The sequence below is a fragment of the Eptesicus fuscus genome, chromosome 1, assembly GCF_027574615.1.
Source record: "Eptesicus fuscus isolate TK198812 chromosome 1, DD_ASM_mEF_20220401, whole genome shotgun sequence".
NCBI classification, from domain to species: domain Eukaryota; kingdom Metazoa; phylum Chordata; class Mammalia; order Chiroptera; family Vespertilionidae; genus Eptesicus; species Eptesicus fuscus.
Window position 1 is genome coordinate 40,561,243 of NC_072473.1, and position 26,173 is coordinate 40,587,415.

The following is a 26,173-nucleotide window of genomic DNA, read 5'->3' on the forward strand; positions in this document are numbered from 1 at the left end:
AGAACACATCAGATCATGACCCAATTACTTCCAAAGGCAGCACACCCAAAGGATGATCTAAGGCATGCATAAGACACTACTGTGGAAAATTCTACTTTGTAAGGTCAGCCACTGAACAGCAACTCATACATTGTATTCAGGGTTAATACTTACAATCAGCCAGCCTAAGGAACACCCCTACCCATAGACAGGTCAACAGCAATCAGATCTCACCTACAATAAAAGGGCTCACTTAACCCACACCTATACCAGGTAATCAGGGAGACCACACCACTATGCTCCACAGAACACCTACTATATAAGGCCATCCCACCCAAACTGAGAGACATAGAATATCTATCTAACACAGAAAAACAAACATATATAGGCACCCAAAAACAGAGAGACAAAGAAACATGCCAGAAATTAAAGAAGAGGAACTGAATGAAGTATAGGCAAGCAATGTACTGGATACAGAATTCAAAACAATGGTTATAACAATGTTCAAATAACTTAGGAAAAAATAGATGGGCTCAATGAGAACTTAAATAAAGATATAGTAAGCATAATAAAAACAGAAACTGTAAAAATAACCAGTAATAAATAAAAGAATGCAGTATCTGAAATGAAGAATGCACTAGAAAAAATCAACAACCACAGATTAGATAAAGAAGAGGATCAAATCACAGACTTGGAAAACACAGTAGCAGAAAATACTCAATCATAACAGAAAAAAGGGAAAAGATTAAAAAAAATTAAATAAAGATAGTTTCAGGGACAATATCAAGTGTAACAATATCTGCATCATTGGGGTACAAGAATGAGAAGAGAGAGAGCAAGGGATCAAGAACTTATTTGAAAAAGTAATGACTGAAAACTTTCCTAACATGGTGAAGAAAAAAGACACACAAGTCCAGGGAATGCAGAGAGTTTCAAACAAGATAAATCCAAAGAGGCCCACACCAAGACACATCATAATTAAAAGGGCAAAGGTTAAAGACAAAGAGAAAATTTTAAAAGCAGCAAGAGAAATCAGTCAATTACCTAGAAGAAACCTCGTATAAGACTGTGAGCAAATTTCTTAACAAAAACATTTTAAGCCAGAAAGATATGGAGCAAAATCTTCAAAGGCATGAAAAGCAAGGGCTGGCAATCAAAAACATCACTGATCATCAGAGAAATGGAAATCAAAATGACAATGAGATACCACATCATACCTGTCAGAATGGCTAGCACCTATAAATCAATAAACAAGTGTTGGTGAGGATGTGGTAAATAAAAGGGAAAACTTAATACACTGATACTTGGAATGCAATTATTGCAACCACTACAGAAAACAGTGTTGAGGTTTCAAAAAATTAAAAATGAAATTGCCTTAGGAACTAGGGATTTCACATCTGGGTATCTAGCCAAAGAAACACTAACTCAAAAGAAGATATGCACTCCTACGTTTATTGCAGCATTATTTATAATAGCCAGGGTATGTAAGCGACCCAAATGCCAATCAATAGGTAAGTGGACAAAAAGGCTTTTTTGTGACAGCATGAGTGGACCTACAGTGTATTATGTCAAATGAAATAACTCAGACAGAGAAAGACAAATACCATATGATTTCACTTATATGTGGAATCTAAAGAACAAAATAAACAAAATAGAAACAGACTCACAGGTACAGAGAACAGACTGACACTTGTTAGAGGAGAAGAGGCTTGGGGAATAGGTAAAAAAGTGAAAGGATTAAGAAGTACAAATCAGTAGTTAAATAATAGCCACATATATGTAAATGACAGCATAGCAAACATAGTCAATAATATGTTATAATTATGTATGGGGCCAGGTGGGTACTTGAAATATTTTTGGGACCATTCTGTAAAGTAAGTTATTTTCTAATCACTATTCTGTACATCTTAAATAAGTTCAGAATAATATGGAATATAAATGGTAATTGAAAAATAAATATATATGGAAGAAAAACAAACAACAAACACTACCCAGCAAGGCTATCTTTTAAAATTGAAGGAGACATAAAGAACTTCCTCTACAAGAAAAAGCTAAAGAACTTCAACACCAAAAAATGAATATTACAAGAGATGTTAAAGAAATTTCTTTAAGAATGAGAAAGAAAAAAAGATAAACATAAATTTGTATAGTAAAATGGCAATAAATATGTATCTATTAATAACACCATTAAATGCGAATGTATTAAATGTTTCAATCAAAAGACATAGAGTAGCTGAATGGAATAGAAAACATTATATACAAACTAGTGGCCCGGTGCATGAGATTCGGGGGGGCTTCCCTCAGCCCAACCTGCACCCTCTCCAATCGGGACCCCTTGAGGGATGTCCGACTGCTGGTTTAGGCCCAATCCCACATCCCTCTCGCAATCTAGGACCGCTGGCTCCTAACTGCACACCTGCTTGCTTGCCTGATCGCCCCTAACTGCCCTCCCCTGCTGGCCTGATCTCGCCCCTAACTGTTCTCCCCTGCCAGCCTTATTGCCCCTAACTGCCTCTTCCTGCCTGATCACCCCCAAATGCCCTCCCCTGCCAGCCTGATCTCGCCCCCAACAACCCTCCCCAGCTGGCTTGATCTCACCCCCAATTGCCCTCCCCTGGTGGCCTGGTTGCCCCCAACTTCCCTCTCCTGCTTGCCTGGTCTTGCCCCCAACTGCCCTCCCCTGCCAGCCTGATCACACCTAACTACTTCTGCCTCAGCCCCCAACACAATGGCTTTGTCCAGAAGGAAGTTATACATCCAGAAAATGGCTGCTTGACCCGGTCTAATTAGCAGATTACCCTCTTAGTCGTATAGATAGATCATATAGGATAGGATTGCTTAAATGGAGGGTGGGAGGCCTTTTTCATCAGGAGGAGATACTCTTCGCAGACAAAAAATATATAATTCCTATATCTGGACTGACAGCCAGCCATATGCACTATACTGCCAAACTGGTCATTAAAAAATTGAACTGCTTTCTTACACCTTACACCAAGCAGCTGTTGCCTTTAAAACACCTCCTCAGCCCCCACCTTAGGTTCTGCCTTCGCAGTTCATCCAGATTAGGTTCTGATTGGTCAGATTCTATGCCAGTCATGTCAAAAGCTCTGCCTCCTAGGCAGCCATTGGCTCCTCACAGTTCACCCAGATTTGGTTCTGATTGGTCGGTTTCTATGCCAGTCATGTCAAAAGCTCTGCCTCCTAGGCAGCCATTGGCTCCTCGCAGTTCACCCAGATTTGGTTTTGATTAGTCGGTTTCTATGCCAGTCAGTGTCTCTGGGCCTATCTCCAGGCCTTATCAGAGAGGTAGGACTGATCTGCAGCTGCCACGGAGGCTGCGGATCAGACTCTGCTTCCCTCTCCAGGCCTCTCTCCTGGCCTGATCCTCAGGCGCCCCCCCCCCCCCCCGCCCCGGTGACCCAGCACTGACTGCAGGACTGACTTCCAGTGCTCAGTCATCCATTTGGTCATTTTGGACGTTATGGACCCTGGCTCATTATATATATATAGATGCTTTCTACCAGAGATCCAATTCAAATCTAAGCATACAAACAGATTGACAACAAAAATATGGAAAAAGTTATTTCATGCAAATTGAAACAAACTAACAAATGAAAAAGGTAGGGTATCAATACTTATATCAAACAAAATAGACTTTAAAACCAAGGTTTTAATAAGATACAAATAAAGACATTACATAATGAAAAAGAAATCAATCCAACCAGAGGATATTACTCTTGTAAATATTTGTGCACCCAACATAGGAGCACCTACACCTATAAAGACAATTTTGATAAACATAGAGGGAGAGATTGACAGTAACACAATCATAGTTGTGGACTTCAAGTCCATATTGACATCAATGGATAGATGATCCAGACCAAAATACAAGGACACAGTACCCTTAAATGAAAGTCTAGAACAAATTATTTAATTGTTATTTTTCAGAAAATTTCACCCCAAAGCAGCTGGATATATATTCTTTTCAGGTGCTCATTGAACATTCTTCAGGACTGACCACATGATAGGCCACAAAACAATTATTTAAAATTCTAAGAAGATTAAAATAATATCAAACATCTTCTCTCAATAAAATACTGTGAAACTAGAAATCAATTAGAAGAAAAATCTTATAAACACACAAACCCATGTAAGCTAAATAGCATGTTACTAAACAATAAATGAGTTACACCGAGGTCAAAGAAGAAATCAGATAATACCTTGAGACAAATAAAAATGAAAACACAATAACATAGAATCTATGGGACACAGTAAAAGCAGTCCTAAGAAGAAAATTCATAGAAATACAGGGCTAAGCAAGAATCAAGAAAAATTGCAAATAAACAAGCTAACCATACAACTAAAGAAACTAGAAAACAAGCAACAACAAAGCCTAAAATCACACAAGGAAAAAAAAAAATTATCAGAGTGGAAATACATGAAATAGAGTCTTAAAAAATACAAAAGTATAAATGAAACCAAGTGCTGGTTCTTTTTTAAATGTTTTTATTGATTTCAGAGAGGAAGGGAGAGTGAGAGAGAGATAGAAACATCAATGATGAGAGAGAATCATTGATCGGCTGCCTCCTGCATGCCCCCTACTGGGGATCGAGCCCACAACCCAGGCATGTGCCCTTGACCAGGATCAAACCTGGGACCCTTCAGTCTGCAGGCCAACACTCTATCCACTGAGAAACACCAGCTAAGGCCAAGCGCTGGTTCTTTTAAAAGATAAATAAGATTGATGAACCTTTAGCCAGCCTCATCAAGAAACAACCAGACCTGAGGGGAGATACCAAGATGGCAGCATAGGTAAACACCTGAAACTGCTGCCTCACACAACTTCAAAACTACAACTAAAAGACAAAATGGACATCATCTAGAACCATAGGAAGGCTGGATGAGTGGAAATTCTACAACTAGAAGTGTCAGGAGCCAAGAGTTGGTCAAAGGATTAACTCTGACCTTACTTCAGTAAGTTACTGAAACAGAAACTCACAGAAACTAGGCCCACTTCCTCTTGCCTGAGGACAAAGCATTCCTTCTGTAGCCGCCCTTCAACCGCCACACCCTTTACTTTAGCCGATTATCTAAGTCCCCACCCCTCCTAGGCATCTCCCCTTCTAGAAACCACATATAAGGAACACTGTAAGAATAAAATTTCGAGGCTTGATCAGAAACCCTTTTGTCCTGCCTCCATTCTTCTGTGTCCCTTGTCTGTCTCTCATTCTCTTAGGTGCGCCGCCTTGGTACCCTCGTTAGAAGACCCTGCTGGCTGGGGCATTTCTGGCGCCCAACATGGGGCCTGAGGGTCGGCTCTCTGGGGAACATCTGCACATCGGTCCGGCCGGACACCCCCTTGAGTTGCTGCGGAACGTGCCGTGAGTGAAGACTCATCCCTTGATCGCCGCGGAGCTGCCCGCCCGTGAGTATGATCGCAGTTGAGTTTTGCAGATGATCTTTTCAGACAAAGATTTAAGAGTGAATTCCTTGTGAGAACGAATTTTTATGCCCCTTGACAGATTTCCTACACTTTGAGCTTCTCGTTTCAACCCCCAGTCCACAAATAAGCACTCGTCTTGCCGATCTGGGAAGAGTTAAGGGTACCGCGATCTGGCTGAGCGAGAACTCTGAATCACCCTGAGGAGTATTTTGTCTCTGGTTGGGTCCTCGTCACGTCTCTTGAAAACCCTGAGCTCGCTTTGTCTTAGTGGTCGTTAACCTGGCATGGGGCTTATACATCCCGACCTATGATACGCAAGCAGGGGCCTTTGGGCAAATGGGGATCGTTGATGAGACAACTGTCCTAGGCACAATGGAAACTCAGGGCTGACCTGGTATGGGGTTTATACGTCCCAGAGGCTTACGCGGAGGAGGCAAAAAATTGAGAAGCTCCCGCATGGACGTGGGCACCTCTCTCAGTTCTCACGAGGTATTCCTCGATGGGCCCAAGGAGTCCCTCAGGACGCCAGGAGTAAGGGAATCCGCTTTCCTTACTGGAACCTTATAAAAGATATAATAAAAACAGGAGAGACAGTCTTAAAAGACAGCTCCTGCCTGTCCTCAGCTTGCCCGTCAGTCGCGGTAGATATACCAGATGACCCACCTAAAGAAAAAACCAAAAAACCCCATCCTACCCCCAGTACCGAAGTCCCCGGTATCTATCCCTCACTTAAAGATTTAAATAAAACACCCTTCGATGATAAACTCTCCCCGGAAGATCAGGAAACCCTTGATGAACAAGATCACGATGGTGAGAATCCCTGGGGTCTCACTGCTCCTGCTCTCAAACCCCCACCATACAACCCCCCCACTTTTTATCCTCCTCCTTTCCGTGCTACAGCTCCTAATCTACACTTTAATTCTGACCCTATCAGACAAGCTAAAGTCTCTCTTACCCGAGACATATCCTCTTTAAAAGAAATCCTCCAACAAAAACGTGAACACCTCCAGCTTATTAAAGAAGTCCAAGCCCTCGAGGCAGAACTTACCACCATCTCTACTAACCCAAACCCTTCCAAAGCCGTCCCAAAAAACCTGAAATCAAAAACCACCCTCCACGCTTTTCCCATCACCCACAGTCAGGGTTCCCGCCCTACGGTCCTTGAGGAAGAAGAAGAAGGCTCTGACTCTCAAACTCAAAATCCAGACTCAGACAATGAAGCTTCAGACACTGAAGACCCCAACTCTAGCCAGAGTAACACATCTGAACAAAAATACCGCCGCCTTAATCTTAAACATCTTAAAGATCTTAAAGCCGCGGTCAGTAACTATGGCCCTACGGCCCCCTTTACCATCGCCCTTCTCGAAAGCTTAAGTGACAAATGGCTCACACCAAATGACTGGCTATCCTTAGCTCGAGCCACGCTCTCAGGAGGTGATTATGTCCTTTGGCGTACAGACTTTGTTGAAAACTGCCAAGAAACAGCCCAACGTAATAATGAAAGTAAAAACTCCCGCTCGTGGACCAGACATAAACTTCTTGGCCGAACCCCCTATGAAACCAATGAAGTCCAGGCCAAATTTCCCCCTGGTTTACTAGCCAAAATCCAAGTCGCCGGTCTTAAGGCTTGGCGCCGTCTCCCCCCTAAGGATTCTGCCACTACCTCGCTAGCCAAAATTCACCAAGGAGCTGACAAGCCTTACAGTGATTTTATCAGCCGCCTCACGGACGCCGCTGAAAGATTAATGGGGGAAGGTGAATCGGAAAGTGCCTTTGTGAAACATCTCGCTTATGAAAATGCTAACCCTATCTGTCAAGAGACAATAAGACCTCATTGATGTGGCAATCTCTCTGATTATATTAAACTTTGCTCCTGTATAGGTACCTCCCACGCCATTGGATTGGCTAGAGGAGCGGCTCTAAAAAATTTTACCCAAGAAAAACAGCCAAATACACAGCAAAAAAACCTGCTTTAATTGCAAACAGCCAGGACATTTCATAAAAGACTGCCCCAGTGGCAAACAACCACGGGCTCCCCCAAAGACCGCTTGCCCTCGGTGCCGACGCGGTCTCCACTGGGCTAATTAATACCAGATCAAGGCATTCAACTTATTTCCACTGAGGCTTTTGGACCCTTACCTCCAGAAACATTTGGTTTGATCTTAGGGAGTGGCAATTCCTCCTTGGCTGGCCTTCAGGTTACCCCAGGGGTCATTGACAATGATTACACAGGACAGATTACCATTCTAGCTTCAGCCCCCTCAGGGCCTATATCCATTTCCAAAGGACAAAGAATAGCTCAGCTTAATATTCAACAACCTAGGTTGGATTCTGCCTTCGGTTCCTCTGATATCTATTGGGTTCAACAGATTACCACTGAGAGGCCACTACTCACTCTTGAATTAGACGGAAAAATTTTTAAAGGTTTAGTAGATACAGGGGCAGATGCCACGGTAATATCAACCCGATACTGGCCCCCCAGTTGGCCCTGCAAAACCTCTGTAACACATCTTAAAGGCATTGGCCAATCTACCAACCCAAAACAGAGCGCAAAAATCCTAACCTGGAAAGATACTGAGGGTAACTCAGGGCAAGTCCAACCTTATATTGTCCCAGGACTACCTGTTAACCTATGGGGACGAGACATTCTACCTCAATTAAAGCTCATTATGTGTAGCCCCAATGAAATTATTACCCAACAAATGCTTAACCAAGGCTTTTTACCAGGACAAGGACTAGGAAAAAATAATCAAGGCATCAAACACAATTAATTGATGATGTCCAAGCTCTTTCAGGGACCATTAGTGATTTTCAGGACCAAATTGATTCCTTAGCAGAAGTCGTATTACAAAATAGAAGAGAGTTAGATTTACTCACGGCAGAACAGGGAGGGATATGTTTGGCTCTACAGAAATGATGCTGCTTCTATGCCAACAAGTCTGGCATCATCTGAGACAAGTTCAAGAAGCTACAAGAAGACCTCATCAAGAGACGAAAAGAGCTATTTGAGAACCCGCTCTGGAGTGGACTTAATGGACTCCTCCCCTACCTCCTCCCCATCCTTGGTCCCCTTGTTGGTTTTCTCAGCTTTAGCAAAACCCATTCAGATTCATTATCAACGCCTGGAAATGGCCGATAGGTGGGACTCGGTTTACCAAGAGCGCGAGCACCTCCGGACCCAGACTCGCTCCTTCCCTATGGGGACAGCATCTTAACCAGAGGGATGATTACCTATGCTCTAGCCAGAGCCAGAGGTATGGGTATCGAACCGAGTGCAGAGCAAAGCATTGCAAGGGAAGGTCGGGACATTTTTTCAACCTCCTCTGGATTTCCCTGAGAGTATACCTGGTTTGCATAGAGGTTGACATCAATAAAAATAATGGCTCTGCCTCTCCTCCCCAAAAGATGTCAAGAGCCACACACTTGGGCGTGCAAAGCCCACGGGAGGAACCAGGTCAATGTCTCCTCGGTCGATTAATGCCCACTCCCGTTTCTTTCTTTTTTTTTTTAATTAATATATTTTATTGATTTTTTACAGAGAGGAAGAGAGAGGGATAGAGAGTTAGAAACATCAACGAGAAAGAAACATTGATCAGCTGCCTCTTGCACACCCCCTACTGGGGATTTGCCCGCAACCAAGGTACATGCCCTTGACCAGAATCGAACCTGGGACCCTTGAGTCCGCAGGCCGATGCTCTATCCACTGAGCCAAACCAGTTTCGGCCCACTCCCGTTTCTTAAACAGAAAGGGAGGAGATGTCAGGAGCCAAGAGTTGGTCAAGGATTAACTCTGACCTTACTTCAGTAAGTTACTGAAACAGAAACTCACAGAAACTAGGCCCACTTCCTCTTGCCTGAGGACAAAGCATTCCTTCTGTAGCCGCCCTTCAACTGCCACACCCGTTACTTTAGCCGATTATCTAAGTCCCCACCCTTCCTAGGCATCTCCCTTTCTAGAAACCACATATAAGGAACATTGTAAGAATAAAATTTCGAGGCTTGATCAGAAACCCTTTTGTCCTGCCTCCATTCTTCTGCATCCCTTGTCTGTCTCTCATTCTCTTAGGTGCGCCGCCTCGGTACCCTCGTTAGAAGACCCCGCTGGCGGGGGCATAGAAGGAAAGAGAAAAAGCACACTGAGACTCACAGGAGCTGCAGAAAGCAGAGGTATAGAGGCATGCGCACGGAGAGGGCTGGCAATTGAGTATGCGACTGGTTTTTTCAAGCGGGAGGGAGACAAAAACTCGTGACTGCTCTGAACTCCAGTTCAGGGTGAGACTCTGGGAACCCAGACTCATCTGGGGAGAAGCTGGACTGTCTGGCAGTGGGTGAAACTCGAGTGCAGCTTTCTCTCAGAGGTGCTTGCAGTGATTACCACGAGACACTGAGACCCAGGGTCCTGTTAGGGCAGGGCTGACGGGAAGCCATTGCTGCTTGCTCTGCCCTGAGTCTCTGCCTCATCTAAGCTGAGCACAGAGGCTTTTGCATATGAATGGCCTGGTCCTTTGAATTCTAAACTTACCTAACAAACTGCAGCTGAGTCAGTGAGACCCAGAACATCCAAAAGAAGGCCCAATGCCCCACCGCAGCTTAGATTGCTTCACAGCTGGGCCTCATCTGGGCACCTCCAAAACCTAAACAAAGAAGAGGAATCTGCAGAAATCTCCATAGCTCCTGCTAAATTAGCACTTCCTTGGTGATGCAAGAGCCAGTGTACCCAGGGGTCAGAGTGGGACCATCCAGATTATAATTCCTCAGATCCATAAGGGACATACTCAGGGGGCAGACTCAGTGAGCACCAAAGCTCCACTGAAGCAAGTCTTGTCTCATAAGGGTGTCTTCAGCACAGAAGTTCTCCCATCGTAGACACAGCTGATCCTCACAGCCAATTGACCTGGAGGTCAATTCCTCCCAGTGATACCAACAACAATCATTGCGTAACTACAACAAGACTGTGCACACAGCCCACAAAGGGGTGCAACAAGAGTGTCCACCTCAGGTAACTGGGGAGGCTGAGCCACTGGGCCCTATAGGACACCTAAAACACAAAGCCACTCTATCAACACAGGGAAGCAGCCAAAATGCAGAGACAAAGAAACAGGTCACAAATGAAAGAAATGGAGGAAAGCAAACTACCGGATATAGAGTTCAAAACCACGGTTATAAGGTTTTTCAAGAATTTTCTAGAAAAGGCCGATAAATTTAGTGAGATCCTCAAGGATATGAAAAAGGACCAACTAGAAATTAAGCATACACTGAGTGAAATAAAGAATAATATACAGAGATCCAACAGTAGACTAGAGGATTGCAAGAATCAAGTCAAAGATTTGAAATACAAAGAAGCAAAAAACACCCAACCAGAAAAGAAAAAAGAAAAATGAATCCAAAAATATGAAGATAGTGTAAGGAGCCTCTGGCACAATTTCAAGCATACCAACATCTGAATTATGGGGGTGCCAGAAGAAGAGAGAGAGCAAGATACTGAAAACCTATTTGAAGAAATAATGACAGAAAACTTCCCCCACCTGGTGAAAGAAATACATTTACAAGTCCAGGAAGCTCACAGAACCCCAAACAGAAGGAATCCAAAGAGGACCACACCAAGACACAGCATAATTAAAATGCCAAGAGCAAAAGACAAAGAGAGATAATTAAAAGCAGCAAGAGAAATACAGTTAGTTACTTACAAGGGAGTACCCATATGATTCTCAGCTGATTTCTCAACAGAAACTATGCAGGCCAGACGGGAGTGGCAAGAAATATTCAAAGTGATGAATAGCAAGAACTTACAACCAAGATTACTCTACTCAGCAGAGCTATCATTCAGAATTGAAGGTCAGATAAAGAGCTTCACAGATAAGAAAAAGCTAAAGGAGTTCATCACCGCCAAACCAGTATTATATGAAATGCTGAAGGGTATTCTTTAAGAAGAGGAAGAAGAAGAAAAAGGTAAATATAAAAATTATGAACAACAAATACATATCTATCAACAAATGGATCTAAAAAATCAAATAAAAAATCTGATGAACAGAATAAACTGGTGCATATAATAGAACCAGGGACATAGAAAGGAAATGGACTGACAATTATCGGGGGGAAAGGGATGTGGGGGGTGCGGGAAGAGACTGGAGAAAAATCGTACACCTATGGATGATGACAGTGAGGGGAGGTAAGGGCAGAGGGTGGGGTGGGAACCGGGTGGAGGGGAGCTATGGGGGGAAAAAAGAGTAACAATTGTAATAATCTGAACAATAAAGATTTATTTAAAAACTAACTAACCCAACTAAATAAATAAATAAAATTTAAAAAAAGAAGCAACCAGACCTAATAAATAATCAGAGAGAAGATTGGAATGAATAAAAAGAATGAAAATGAGAAGTGACAACAGTCACCACAGAAATACAAAGGGTTTTAAGAAAATGTTATGAAGAACTATATGCCAAGTAATTGGAAGAAACACGTATTCTTCTAAAACTATTCCAAAAAATTCAAGAGGAGGAAACATTCCCAAGCTCATTTTATGAGGGATGAAAAAACATATGATAATATTTATAGATGCAGAAAAAGCATTTGACAAAATCCATCACTCATTTATGATAAAAACACTGAATAAAGTGTGAATAAAAGTATCATACATTAAGATAATAAAGGCCATATATGAAAAACACATAGCTAACATCACTCAATGGGCAAAATTAAAAGCATTTTCCTTAAGATCAGGAACAAGACAAGGATGTCCACCTTCACTACTCTTATTCAACATAGTACTGGAAGTCCTATCCATAACAATCAGACAGGAAGAAGTAATAGGCATTGAAATTGGAAAGGAAGAAGTAAAACTGTAATTATTTGTATATGACATGATACTGTATATAGAGAACCCTAAGGACTCTACAAAAAAACTCCTAGAACTGATAAATGAATTCAGCAATGTAGCAGGATACAAAATTAATATTAAAAAATTTGTTGCAATTTTGTACACCAATAACGAACTATCAGAAAGGGAATAAGAAAACAATCCCATCTACAATTACATTTAAAAAAATGTACCTAAGAACAAATTTAACCAAGTGCGTAAGAAACCTGTTCTTGAAAAATTAAAAGAAACTGAATAAATAAATTGAAGATGATACAAATCAATAAAAACATATATTTTGCTCATGGATAGGAAGAATTAACATCATTAAAATGTTCATACTATACAAAGCAATATATAGATTTAAAGCAATTCTGATCAAAATACCAAAGTGTATTTCACAGATCTAGAACAAATAATCCAAAAATTTATATGAAGCAAATAAATACTCCAAATATCCTCAGAAATCTGTAGAAATAAGGAAAAAATTAGAAGTATCATGCTACTTGATAAAAACTAAATCACAAGGCCATTGCAATCAAAACAGCATGGTACTGGCATAAAAAGAGACATATATATCAATGGACTAACATAGAGAGCCCAAAAATAAACCCACAACTTTATCGTCAATTAATATTTGACAAAGGAGGCAAGAACATGCAATGGAGTAAAGACAGTCTCCTCAATAAAGGATGTTGGGAAAATTGGACAGATACATGCAAAAAATGAAACTAGATTACATACTTATACCATACACAAGAACAAATTGAAAATGCATTGAAGATTTAGAAGAAAATATAAGCAGTGAAATCTCAAACATTTTTCTTACCAATATTTTTTCTGATATATTTTCTCAGGCAAGGGAAACAAACAAAAAAAATAAACAAATGGAACTACATCAAACTAAAAAGCTTTTGCACTTGAAAAGAAAACATCAACAAAACAAAAATACAAAACACAGATTGAAAGCATAAAACCACTGATGATACATCTGATAAGGAATTAATATCAAATTTTATAGAGAAGAAAGACAACTTAACACCAGAAAACAAGCATTCCAATTAAAAAATGGGCAAAGTACCTGAATAGACATTACTCCTAAGAAGACATACAGATGGCCAATACTAGTAGACATATGAAAAATTGGTCAACATTACTAATCATCAGAGAAATGCAAATCAAAACCACAGTGAGATATCACTTCACACCTGTCAGAATGGCTAACATCAATAAATTAACAAAGAACATATGTTATCAAGGATGTGAAGAAATGGGAACACTTGCCAAAACTGGTTTGGCTCAGTGGATAGAGCGTCGGTCTGCGGATTGAGGGGTCCCAGGTTCGATTCTGGTCAAAGGCATGTACATTGGCTGCGGGCACATCCCTGGTAGGGGGTGTGCAGGAGGCAGCTGGTCGATGATTCTCTCTCATCGATGTTTCTAGCTCTCTATCCCTCTCCCTTCCTCTCTGTAAAAAATCAATAAAAATATTAAAAAAAAAAAGAAATGGGAACACTAGTGCACTGTTAGTGGAAATGCAAATTGGTGCAGCCACTGTGGAAAATAATGTGGAGGTTCCTCAAAAATGGAATTGTCTTATGACCCAGCAACACCAATTCTAAGGATATATCTGAAGAAACCCAAAACACTAATTTGAAAGAATAGATGCACCCTTGCGTTCTTTGCAGTATTATTTACAATAGCTATGATATGGTTCTTTTTTTCCCCACATCTCCGCCAGCAATTGTTGTTTATTGATTTATTGATGATAGTCATTCTGGCACATGTGAGGTGGTACCTCATTGTTCTTTGAATTTGCATCTCTCTAATGATCAGTGACATTGAGCATTTTTTCATATGTCTCTTGGCCATTTGTTTGTCCTCTTTAGAGACATGTCTATTCATGTATTCTGCCCATTTTTTATTGGGTTGTCTTCCTTTTGTTGAGTTGTATGAATACTTTATATATTTTGGAAATTAACCCCTTATCAGATGTATCATTGGCAAATACGTTCTCCCATACAGTGGGTTCCCTTTTCATTTTGATTCTGGTTCCTTTGCAGTGCAGAAACTTTTTATTTTGATGTAGTCCCATTTGTTTATTTTTTCCTTAGTTTCATTTGCCCTAGGAGATGTAGCTGTGAAAATTCTGCTCTGAGATGTCTGATATTTTGCTGCCTATGTTATCTTCTAGGATTGTCATGGTTTCATGACTTACATTTAAGTCTTCCATCCATTTAGAGTTTATTCTTATGGATGGTGTAAGTTGGTAGTCTAGTTTCATTTTTTTGCATGTACCTATCCAATTTTCCCAACACCATTTATTGAAGAGACTGTTGTATGCTCTTGCCCCCTTTATCAAATATGAATTGAGCATAATGGCTTGGGTTGATTTCTGAGTTCTCTGTTCTATTCCATTGATCTATATGCTTGTTCTTGTGCCAGTATGAGGATGTGGAGAAAAACAAACCCTAGTACACTTTTGGGAGGAATGCAGACTGGTGCAACTACTATTGAAAACAGTGTGAGTTTCCTAAAAAAAATTAAAAATGGAATGGCCATTTGGCCCAGTGATCCCACTTCTAGGAATATAACCTGAGAAGACAGAAATGCCAATCAGAAAGAATATGTGCACCCCTACGTTCATAGCAGCATTCTTTACAAAAAGCTAAGATCTTGAAACAGCCCAAGTGCCCATCAGTAGATGAATGGATTAAAAAAACTATGGTATATTTACACCATGTAATACTATGCAGCTGTAAAAAAGAAGGATGTCTTACCCTTTGCGACAGCATGGATTGAACTGAAGAGTAGTATACTAAGCAATATAAGCCAGTCAGAGAAAGACAAGTATCACATGATTTCACTTATATGTGTAATGTAATGAACAAAATAAACTGATGAACAAAAAGAGATCCAGAGACATTTAAGCATGCAACGGACTGACATATTTCAGAGGGAAGGGCAGCGGTAGAAAGAGATTAACCAAATAACTTATATGTATAGATGCATAACCTTGGACAGACAATAGTGTAGGAAAGGCCTAGGGAGGAGATGGGAGAAGGGTAGAGGGGGTCAATTGTGAGAATGGAGAGGAGACATATGTAATAATTTCATCAATAAAGATAAATTTAAAAAAATAAAAGATATGGAAGCAAACCAAGTGCCCATCAGTAGGTTAGTGTATAAAAAACTTTGATACACTTATACAATTAAATGCTACTTGGCTGTAAAGAAGAATGAAATCTTGCCTTTAACAACAGCATGGATGAACTTAGAGCATATTGTACTAAGTGAAATAGCTCTGACAGAGAAAGACAATCACCATATAATTTCATTTATATGTGAAATCTCATGAACAAAATAAACAAAAAGAAAACATAAAATAGTGTCACAGATACAGCAAACAGACTGACAGTTGTCAGAGAGGAGAGTGATTTGGGAGGATGGGTGAAAAAGGTAATGGGACTAAGCAGTACAAATTAGTAGTTGCAGAATAGCCACAGAGATGTAGATTACAGTATAGAGGATATAGTCAATAGCATAGAGATAAATAAATATGGCAACAAGTGGGAACTTGAAGCAGCGGCGGATATCTGTGTGAAGTACATGATTTTTTAACCACTTTGGTGTACAACTTAAACTAATGCAGAATAATACTGAATATAAGTTGTAACTGAAAAACAAATAAAAAAGAGGATCCAAATAAACAAAAACATAAATGAAAGTAGAAAAGTAACAACTAACACCACTGAAATACAAAGGATTATAAGAAATTCCTATGAGCAACTGCCAACAAATTGGATGATCTGGAAGAAATAGATAAATTCCTAGAAACATAAACTCTTTCAAAATTGAATCAAGAAAATTAGAAGGTCTGAAAAGAACAATTACAACTAACTGAATTGAAGCATTAACCATAAAGCTTCCAGCAAACAAAAATCCTGGAGCAGATGGCTTCATAGGTAAATTTTATAAAACAGTAAAACAGTCAAAGAAGAACTAACACCTGTTCTTCTAAAACTATTCCAAAAAATTCAAGAGGAGGATTCCCAAGCTCATTTTATTGGGTTAGCATTATCCTAAATGCAAAACCAGATAAAGACACCACAAAGAAAGAAAATTATAGGTCAATATCACTGATGAAGATAGATGTTAAAACCCTCTACAAAATATCAGCAAATTGGATCTAGCAATACATAAAAAAGACTATACGCTATGATCAAGTGGTATTTATTTAAGGGATGCAAGGTTGGTACAATATCTGTAAATCAATAAGTGTAATACATCACATAAACAAAATAAAGAATAAACACTACAAGATCATATTAATGGATGCAGAAAAAGGATTTGATAAAATCCAGTACCCATTTATGATAAAAAAAATAGTCTCTACAAACATGGGATAGAAAGAACATACTTCAACATAATAAAGGCCATCATACTTAATGGGCAAAAACTAAAAGCATTTCCCTTAAGGTCAGGTAAAAGACAAAGATGTCCACTTTCCCCACTCCTATTCAACATAGTACGGAAGTCATAACCAAAGCCATCAGACATAAAGAAGAAATAAAAGGAATCTAAATTGAAAAGGAAGAAATAAGATTGTCATTATTTGCAGATGACATGATCATGTATATAGAACCCTAAAGATTCTACCAAAAACTTAATAGAAAAGAAAAATGAATTCAGTAATATAGAAGGATACAATATAAATATTCAGAAATTGGTTGCATTTTCATACACCCAAAATGAAAGAGAATCTAAGAAAACAATTCAATTTACAATTACATTTAAAAAATGCCTAGGAGTAAATTTAACTAAGGTAGTAAAATAACTGTATTCAGAATACTATAAGACCCAGAAGAAAGAAAATGGAAGATATATTGGGCTAATGGATAGAAAGAATTAACATCATTAAAATGTTTATACTATCCAAACAAATCTATAAATCAATGCAATTCCTATCAAAATACCAATGGTGTTTTTCAGAACAAAGCTGAAGTTATCATGATACCTAATATCAAGCTATACAACAAGGCTATTGTTATCAAAACAGTATAATACTTACATAAATAAAAGACACATAGATCAATAGAACAGAATTGAGAACCCCAAAATAAACCCATGGCTATATGGTCCATTAATATTTGACAAAGGTGGCAAGAACATACAGTGGAATAAAGTATCTATTCAATAACCAGTTTCTGGAAAACAGGACAAATACATGAAAAAAAATGAAACTATACCGTCTTCTTACACCATATACAAAAATAAACACTAAATGGACTAAAGACTTAAATGTAAGTTTTGAAACTATAAATCATTGAGAAGAAAATATAGGCAGTAAAGTCTTGGACATTTTTGTAGCAATAGTGTTTCTGATATATCTCCCCAGTCAAGGGAAAGAAAAGAAAAGATGGGACTACATCAAACTAGAATGTTTTTCACTGAAAAATAAAACAATAAAATGAGAAGACAACCTATTGAATGGAAGAAGATATTTGCCAATGAAACATGATAAGGCATCAATATCCAAAATTTATAAAAAAACCATACAACTCAACAACTCCCCCCAAAAAAAAACCCCACACATCCAGTTAAAAAATGGGCAGAAAACCTGAATAGATACTTCTCCAAAGAGGACAACATATGGCCAATAGACATATCAAAAGATGCTCACCATCATCAGAAAAATGCAAATTCAACCTAAATGAGATATCTCCTTATATTTGTCTGAATGGCTTTCATCAATTAATAAAAAAATCAAGAAGTGTTATCAAGGATGTGGAAAAGGTGGAACCCTCATGCACTATTGGAGATAATGCAGATTGGTGTATTCAATATAGAAAGCAGTACAGAGGGTCCTCAAAAAATTAAAAATGGAACTGCCTAATGACCCAGTGATTCTACTACTGAAGATACTAGTATATCTGAAGAAACTCAAAACACTAATTTGAAAGAATACATGCGCCCACATGTCCATTGCAGCATTCTTTACCATGGCCAAGAAAATGAAAGCAACCCATGTACATTAATATACAAGTGGGTAAAAGAGCCATTATACATGTATACAATGGAACTAGAGGCCTGGTGCATGAAATTCGTGCACAGGGGGCAGTCCTTCAGCCCTGCTTGCACCCTCTAACAATCTGGGACCGCTGGCTCCTAACCGCTTGCTTGCTGGCCTGCCTCATCACCCCTAACTGCCTCTACCAGCCTGCCTGATCGCCCTAACCACTCGCCTGCCTGCCTGATCGCCCCTAACCACTCTGCCTGCCTGATCACTCCAACTGATCACCTGCCTGCCTGGTCACCCCTAACTGCCTCTGCCTGCCTGCCTGATTGCCCATAACTTCCTCTACCTGCCTGCCTCATTGCCCCTCATATTACACTTTTATTATTATAGATAATTGCCTTGCTCCAAGTTGTAAGGACCTGCTTGTCATCGAGATAGAAAAGTTTTAATTTTTACTCTTGATAATGGCAATTAACTAACACAGATGGCCACCAAGAAGGTGACTTACCAAAGGGTGTATAGCAAATGGTGCTATTAAGTCCTCTTCCATGAAAGTGTGCATGTTCTGCATTGTATCTTCCTGGGTACATGAAAGAGTGAAGTTTCTGTATATCTTTGCAATCATATGAGCGAATTGTGTGAGACCCCAGACCAGTCTGGTTTGGTGCTCACAGAATAATAGAGCTCTTTTTTTTTTCTTTGCTCCATTGGTGGAGATTTCCTAGAAGTTGCAGGATATCTTCCTTTTAATTTTTCCTTGACATTCGGACTTATGTCTCTCATCTTTGCTTTCCCTCCATCCCCCACCCGCAATAGTAACTTGCCCCAGGCTCACTTCACTCGAGTGTCTAGGAGATCACTCAACACTTCTGCCACCAGAACCACGATTCCCAGCATTCCTAGTGCTCCCTGTGCTCTTGGCTTTTGATTCCCACCCAAGGCCCCTCCCCTCCCCTCCCTCCATGTGGCTGGGGTGCGGACATTGGGCTTGTGTTCCCAGGGCAACGCTTCCAGTGTCCCAACCTGGCCACTATGGGCGCCACCATCTTTGTCGTGGAGTGACGGTTAATTTACCTATTACTCTTTTATTAGATAGGATATTATTCAGCCATAAAAAAGAATGAAATTGTATCATTTGGGACAGCATGGATATACCTAGAGAGTATTGTGTAAAGTGACATAAGTCAGACAGAAAGACAAATACTATATGGTTTTACTTCCATTTGAAATCTAAAATGAAAACTAAATGAGCAAACAAAATGGAAACAAACTCATCTATCTAATAAAAGAGTAATATGCAAATTAACCATCACACTGCTACACCCACAAGCCACGCCCACCAACCAATCAGGAGCAAATATGCAAATAAACCCAACCAAGATGGCTATTGCCACAGAGAGCAGGAGGGAGGCTTGGGTTTCCCCGGCAAAGGAGGAAGCCAAGCTTTCCGCCTGTCCTTGCCGGCCTAGGACTCCACTCAAGGCTACAAAGTTTCAAAGATAGAAGATACATAAATCCAAAGAGAAATGGCAGCAGCCACAGAGCTGGAGAGAGCAGGAGGGAGGCTTGGGTTTCCCCAGCAATGGAGGAAGCCAAGCTCTCCACACACACTGGCTGGCCCAGTCCTCCACTTAAGGCTACAAAGTTTCAATTATAGAAGATACATAAGTCCAACAGAAATGGCTGCAGCCACGGAGCAAGCAGAAGGCTTGGCTCCGCTACAGGCTACAAAGTTTCAATTGTAGAAGATAAATAAACACCAGATACCAGGACCTCCGCTTGGGTTGCCAGGGGGTGTGGCTGGCCTGAAAACCACCACAGGCCCCTTGCCCAGGCCTCCCCATGCCCCAAGGGAACCACCACCCTGATCCAGGACATCCTTCAGGGCAAACCAGCCAGCCCCCACCTGTGCACCAAGCCTCTATCCTATCTAATAAAAGAGTAATATGCAGCTTGACCATCACTCCAACACACAAGATGGCTGGGACATGATGGCCAGCAGGGGAGGACAGTTGGGAGGGACCAGGCCTGCAAGGGAGGGCAGTTGGGGGTGATCAAGCCTGCAGGGGAGGGCAGTTGGGAGGGACCAGGCCTGCAAGGGAGGGCAGTTAGGGGTGACCAAGCCTGCAGGGAAGGGCAGTTGGGAGGAACTCAGGCCTGCAGGGAAGAGCAGCTGGGGGGGGGACCAGGCCTGCAGGGGAGGGCAGTTAGGGGCAAACAGGCTGGCAGGGGAGCAGTTAGGCATCAATAAGGCTGGCAGGGGAGTGGTTAGGGGGTGATCAGGCTGGAAGGCAGAAACAGTAAGGGGCAATCAGGAAGGCAGGCAGGCGAGCAGTTGGGAGCCAGCAGTCCTGGATTGTGAGAGGGATGAGGCCTAAACGGGCAGTCAGACATCCCTCGAGGGGTCCCAGATTGGAGAGGGTGCAGGCTGGGCTGAGGGACACCCCCCATGCACGAATTTCGGACACCGGGCCTCTCTTAGATACAGAAAACAAATTGATGGTCACCAGATTGGAGGGGGGAGAGGGTTGAAGGCATGGACTTTAAAGGAGAAGGAATTAAGCTGTACAAATTACTCTATCCTATATAATAAAAGCATACTATGCTAAGTGTCCGACTGATCAGTCGACCTTGGTTGACCACTCAACCAGTCGCTATAACACGCACTGACCACCAGGGGACAGACACTTAGACTGGTAGGTTAGCTTGCTACTGGGGTCTGGTCAATTGGGACTGGGCAAGAGGGCCAGACATGCCCTGGAACCTTCCCGTGGTCCCTCTCCAGCTGGCTGGCCCCCATAGGCCCCAATTGGGACTAAGTGAGATCACCCCAATCAGCCCTGATCACCAGCCAGTCCAAAGGATCCCACCTGTGCATGAATTTGTGCACTAGGGCACTAGTATAAAAATAGTCACTGGGACAGCCCTAGCTGGTTTAGCACAGTGGATAGAGTGTCAGTCTGCAGACTGGAAGGTCCCAGGTTCGATTCCAGTCAAGGGCACATGCTTGGGTTGTGGGCTCGATCCCCAGTAGGGGGCATGCAGGAGGCAGCCAATCAATGATTCTCTCTCATCATTGATGTTTCTATCTCTCTCTACCTCTCCCTTCCTCTCTGAAATCAATCATATCTAATAAAGGAGAAATATGCAAATTAACCATCACTCTGATACACTGACAAGCCACATCCACCAGCCAATCAGGAGCGAGTATGCAAATTAACCCAAGCAAATGGCTGTGAACAGGAGGCTTGGGTTGCCCCCGGCGATGGAGGAAGCCAAGCTTTCTGCACACCCTGGCCAGCCCAGGCCTCCACTCAAGGTTACAAAGTTTCAATTATAGAAGATAAATAAATCCCAACAAAAATGGCTGCGGCCATGGAGCAAGCAGGAGTCTTGGCTCCGCTCAAGTTTACAAAGTTTCAATTATAGAAGATAAATAAATCCCAGATACCAGGGCCTCCGCTTGGGTCACCAAGGGGCGTGGCCAGCCTGAAAACCACCACAGGCCCCTCGCCCAGGCCACCCCATGCACACAGGGAACCCCCACCCTGATCCAGGACACCCTTCAGGGCAAACGAGCTGGCCCCCACCCGTGCACCAGGCCTCTATCCTATCTAATAAAAGAGTAATATGAAAATTGACCATTACTCCAACACACAAGATGGCTGCCCCCATGTGGTCAAATATGGTTGCCCCCATGTGGACACAAGATGACCACCACAAGATGGCCAGGGGAGGGCAGTTGGGAGGGACCAGGTGGAAGGCAGTTGTGGGCAATCAGGCCAGCAGGGGAGGGCAGTTGGGAGGGACCAGGCCTGCAAGGGAGGGCAGTTGGGGGTATTCAAGCCTGCAGGGGAGGGCAGTTAGGGGCAAACAGGCTGGCAGGGCAGCAGTTAGGCATCAATCAGGCTGGCAGGGGAGTGGTTAGGGGTGATCAGGCTGGCAGGCAGAAGTGGTTAGGGGCAATCAGGAAGGCAGGCAGGCGAGCAGTTGGGAGCCAGCAGTCCTATAGGGGTCCCAGATTGGAGAGGGTGCAGGCTGGGCTGAGGGATACACACCCCTGTGCATGAATTTCATGCACCGGGCCTCTAGTAAAATATATATTTAAAAAATAGTCACTGGGACATACAGTACAGAGTAAGGAATATAGTTCACAGTATTGTCATAACTATGTATGGTGCCAGGTGGGTACTTGAAATATCAGGAGGATCACTTTGTGAAGTACATTATTACCTAATCACTATGCTATAAACCTAAAAGTAATACAAAATAATATTATCCTATATAATATAAGGCTAATATGCAAATTGATCGAATGGAGGAACGATCGGTCACTATGACGCACACTGACCACCAGGGGCCAGATGCTCAATGCAGGATCTGACCCCTGGTGGTCAGTGCGCTCCCACAGAAGCCGGGCTCATGGCTGGCGAGTGCAGCGGTGGTAGCAGGAGCCTCTCTTGCCTCTGTGACAGCATTAAAAATGTCCAACTGATGGCTTAGGCCCACTCCCTTAGACATCCCCCGAGGGCTCCCAGACTGTGAGAGGATGCAGGCCAGGCTGAAGGACGCCCCCCCCCCATGAGTGCACAAATTTCATGCACCAGGCCTCTAGTGTAAATTATAATTGAAAAATAATATTTAAATTAAAAACAGAAGAGAAATAGTGATAGCATAAATTACTTTTAACTATTTGTATAACTTTGGCTTGAGAAGAGGAGGCTGTTTTTCAGAAACATCTTAGCAGAAAATGAAAGGAGTTCTTTATTATGTAATGGTAGAGCATTTAGCAATACAATTACCCATTGTTACATAAAAACTAGAAAATGTGACTAATAAATTGAATGATCTGGATTAGGTTATTTCCAACTAAAATATTGCAGGTTTCATAAGTTTGTTTTTGTTCCTGCTAATAAAATGCAAGAAGAGAGATATGCTTGTGGGAAGAACAAATTGTTAAATAAAAAGGAGTCAGGATTTGATGGTTTTCAAATATTCTGTCTCTCCAAATAATAAAGTATGTGCTAAAATCAATAAACAGCTTCTGAACAAAGAGAAAAATCTATGACACTGTGAAGAAAATATGGTCTAATAAAAAACAACAAAAACAAACAAAATATTTTTTAAAAGAAAATATGGTCTAGAGATTAATTTAAAGAACAACAGTATCTAGATATAGTGCTGTGACCACAACAAGATTCTGAGGCCTAGGGTGAACCCAGCTGACCAGAGCCTTCTGGGCGTCTTTCTTGAAGGAATTGTGACCACGATGTAGAATAAGAGCCTAAGCCCAGAACATTGTACCCTGTACCATATCTCAGCTGCTTTCTGTTACTCTGTTTGATGAAATGTTCAGAATTGGAAGTGTTGAGATAGTACAGGTCACTATTGTGGGGATAATCAGACATGCAGAGAAAGCTCCAACCATTATTTACAAAATAGATGACATGACAGCTGCACCCATGGATGTTTGCCAGTGGGTTGACATAGATGATACCAGTGGTGAAAACACTATGTTCCCTCCAGAAATGTATGTGAAAATGGTTGGCCATCTGAGATCTTTTCAGAACAAAAAAAAGCTTGGTGGCCTTTAAGATTATACCCCTGGAGGATATGAATGAGTTCATCACACACATATTCTGGAAGTAGTGAATGCACACATGATGCTGACCAAAGCTAACAGCCAACCCTCAGCAGGGAGAGCACCTATAAGCAATCCAAGAATGGGTGAAGCAGGGAACTAACTTTGGTGGAATAGTCTCACTTTGGCAAATGGCCTCACTGTGGTCCAAAACCAGGTGCTAAATTTGATTAAGGCTTGTCCACGACTTGAAGGATTAAACTTTCATGACCTCAAGAACCAGCTTCAACACATGCCTATAGCCTCAAGTAAGCAAGCTGTGGATTTTCTAAGCAAAGAGGGACTTATCTATTCCACTGTGGATGATGGTCATTTTAAATCCACAGATGCAGAATAACTGAATTTAATTGATACCCAACATATTTTCCAGCTGGAGCTATTTTCTCAATCTGTTATATCCAGCTGTGCACATGTTTTGAACAATTGACTTCTACAAAGTAGGTTTAATCTATAAAATGTCTCAATTGACATTATTTTGAAAGTTTCTGCTCTTCTGTTGTTGTTTTTTTGAAGCTAAAAGGGAGATAGGCAACTGACAGTGAGGTGAGCCAAAGTGAAACTTCTTGAAGAAGTTAAAAATTAGGTAGTTATAATAACATCTGGGCAGATGGAAGTGGAAGAGGTATACTGCCAAGAGAGTTGAGCAGTATCCTATATAATAAGTCTAATATGCTAAGTGTCCGGTTGTCTGGTCAGCCATTCAACCAATCAAAACATAATATGCTAATGATATGCTAAGGCTGCTCAACTCCTTGCTATGATGTGCAGTAACCACCAGGGGGCAGATGCTCTGACCAGTAGGTGAGCTTGCTGCTGGGGTCTGGCCAATATGGACTGAGCGAGATGGGCCAGACATGCCCTGGAGCCCTCCCGTGGTACCTCCCTGGCTGGCCAACCTCCCGCATCCCTCCCCGGCCCCGATCATGCACTGGTGGGGTCCCTCAGCCTTGCCTGCACCCTCTCAAAATCCAGGACCCTTCAGGGGATGTCGGAGAGCCAGTTTTGGCCTGATCCCACAGGCCAGGCCGAGGGACCACAAATTTGTGCACGAATTTGTGCACCAGGCCTCTATTTACTTAAGGAATACTCAGGAGTTTCTATTTCTAAAATATTGCCTGTTGATGAGTACAACTAGGACCTGTCAGCAGAGAGCTAGCCAAGAAACCTGCTAACTTCTGCCTGGTTTTGTTCCCCATTTTGGTTATGTGGTGTTACTTTCAGAATTGCACTTTTCTTCAACTTGTCATGACTCCTGCCGAGTGTTTTGTTAAGCATGAGGTTCTAGAGTGGTGGCTTTGTGTGGCAGAGGAGAGAAAGAAATGTCACCATGTTTTGTACAAAATAAGTACATTCATATCTTGAATAAAATATATTATTGTAGTGACAACAACAACAACAAAAACACACAACACTGTTTCTAGGAATTTTAAAGTGATTGCAAAACTGGAAAAACAAGGACCTCACCCCCAGTGTGACCTTTTCTCCCCTAGCATATCACTGGTCATGAGGTTTAAAACCTTGTCATTTCATATAGCTGGTCATGCAGCTCTGACACTCCCCTGATCTTTTCTCCCCTGGCATGTCACTAGTTGTGCAGTAGACCCCTTTGAAGGAGGAACATGGAGCTGAAGAGTGGCTTCATGAGAATCCCATACAAGCCCTTACAGGAGCACTCCCTTAAGCATTAACCTCTAAGGCTAATATCTAGGTCTCAGTTGTATTTCAGCTCCAGGCCCAGAAAAGCTGCAAAACCAGAAAAGCCATGCCATGGCTGACATCAGGACCAGCTGCATTGACTAATGACTACTTGCCCTGGCATCAATCAATCAGTGGAGACCACGACCCTTAAAGGAAACACCTGGAAAACTGATGCATATTCTATTGAAATGCTCCTCTGGGACCTCCCCTAAAATTCCCACCTTTAAGAGCATTTAGGACACAGGACCCAACACGCCTTTCCCCACCCACTTCCCCAGGCATGTATTCCTAGCCTCTCTCTTTCTCCTAAGTTCCAAGGGCTTTTATTTTTTGACTCTAGCTTTTTTTCATGAGTCCATTTCATGTGGCTCACTTCTACCTCTGTGACTTTCTGAATAAACTTCCTCTTATAGTTGGAAAATAAAAAAGAGATTTCCTCAAACATTCCATTAAGAGTCTAAATTTATAGATGTGTTTATCTCAGAAAGGTTTTTGGGTGTGGTATGTGTCAAATAAAGTGAGCTTCACTGGAAGACC

General features: G+C 41.7%; 1 protein-coding gene and 1 pseudogene across 1 annotated transcript in view; one reads left to right on the forward strand and one right to left on the reverse strand.

Moving 5' to 3' along the window:
* LOC114229025 (vascular endothelial growth factor receptor kdr-like) overlaps positions 1-26,173 on the reverse strand; it is a 677,074-nt gene that overhangs the window by 166,104 nt on the left and 484,797 nt on the right. The window lies entirely within an intron of this gene.
* On the forward strand, positions 5,278-24,275 carry LOC103303819 (replication protein A 32 kDa subunit-like; annotated as a pseudogene).